Source organism: Myotis davidii, unplaced genomic scaffold, assembly GCF_000327345.1.
Source record: "Myotis davidii unplaced genomic scaffold, ASM32734v1 scaffold247, whole genome shotgun sequence".
Taxonomy (NCBI): domain Eukaryota; kingdom Metazoa; phylum Chordata; class Mammalia; order Chiroptera; family Vespertilionidae; genus Myotis; species Myotis davidii.
In genome coordinates, this window is record NW_006299593.1 from 2,893,540 (window position 1) to 2,895,279 (window position 1,740).

The 1,740-nt window shown below is 43.5% G+C and overlaps 1 protein-coding gene across 1 annotated transcript in view; it reads right to left on the bottom strand.

Moving 5' to 3' along the window:
* Nucleotides 1-1,740, bottom strand: part of GMCL1 (germ cell-less, spermatogenesis associated 1) — a 55,937-nt gene that overhangs the window by 52,983 nt on the left and 1,214 nt on the right. The gene's annotated exons all lie outside the window — the stretch shown is intronic.

A 1,740-nucleotide genomic window follows, 5' to 3' on the forward strand; every position in this document is an offset into this window, starting at 1 on the left:
CGCAGGCCAGAGCCCCAAGGGCCCTTCCTCTGCCTCTGTAACTTGTTTCCTCAGCCCATTTTTTCTAGGAATTACTTCTTCTCTGTGATTTTATCAATAAACTAGTGACCCGGTGCATGAAATTTGTGCACTCAGGGGGGGCGGTGTTTCTCAGCCCAGCTTGCACCCTCTCTAATCTGGGACCCCTCCAGGGATGTCCGCCTGGTGGGATCAGGCCTAAACTTGCAGTCGGATGGGACATCTGTCTCACAATCTGGGACTGCTGGCTCCATCCGTCCCACAATCCGGGACTGCTGGCTCCCAACCACTCGCCTGTGTGCCTGCCTGATTGCTCCTAACTGCTTCTGCCTGCCTGATCATCCTCTAACAACTCCCTTGCCAGCCTGATCAACGCCTAACTGCTCCCCTGCTGGCCCAATTGCCCCTAACTGCCCTCCCCTGCTGGTGTGGCCACCCCTAACTGTCCTCCCCTCCTGGCCTGGGCACCCCCAACTGCCCTCCCCTGCAGGCCTGGTCCCCCCAACTGCCCTCCCTTGCAAGCTTGGTCCCTCCCAATTGCCCTCCCCTGCTGACCACCTTGTGCTGGCCATCTTGTGTGTTGGAGTGATGGTCAATTTGCACATTACCTCTTTATTATATAGGATGGTTTTGTCTGTCTCTCCCTTCCTCTCTGAAATCAATACAAATACATTTTTTTTTAAAAGTCTCCATTTCAGTTCACTCAAGTCCAGGGGTTGGCAAACTGTTTCTGTAAAGGTCTAGACAGTAAATATTCTCAGCTGTCTAAGCCAGATGGCCTCCAAGAAAATTTTGCCAGCATCTTAGTGGGCAGTTTCCTGCTTGCCAGCCTCACCCTTCCACATCTCAGAAGACTTCATTTCAGGCAGCTCTAGTCCAAATATGTTCCCTCCTTGGGTATTCTGCCTCAGCCCTAAAAGCAGTGACTCCTCTATTTTTTTTTATAGATCTCTTTACCTTAGTAGTTTACCTTCAGCAGTTAATTTCCAGTTATTTGGTTATATTAAATTTTCCCTGTTCAAATTACTGTGTGATTTCTCTTCCAAAGAGACCCTAACATATATTTCAATAATGACATATTAAATATAAGTGACCTAAATACTTATTAAAAGGCAGACACTATCCCATTGAAAACACACACACACACACACACACACACACACACCATACCTTCAGCAGTTAATTTCCAGTTATTTGGTTATATTAAATTTTCCCTGTTCAAATTACTGTGTGATTTCTCTTCCAAAGAGACCCTAACATATATTTCAATAATGACATATTAAATATAAGTGACCTAAATACTTATTAAAAGGCAGACACTATCCCATTGAAAACACACACACACACACACACACACACACACACCATCTGTATGCTGTAGATGCCTCTTTAAATATAACACAGGTAAAGTGTTATAGAATGTAGAAAAATATATACCTTTCAAACACTAAAATAAAGTGGTAGTGGCTATATTATCAGGAATAAAGAGAGACATTTTGTAACGATAAAGGGAGTCAATTCATCAAGGAGACAAGATTTACTGAGTTCTTCTATACCAAGCACTACTCATTGTATGCATTTTAATAAACGCTTTACAGCAATTATTAGTATCTCCATTTTACTAGTGAGGAAATAAGACTATTATGTGCAGAATACAGATTAGAACTCGGAATCTGAGCTGTTAAAACTACATTACGCTGACTCTCCCCAAAGGTAGCAAGC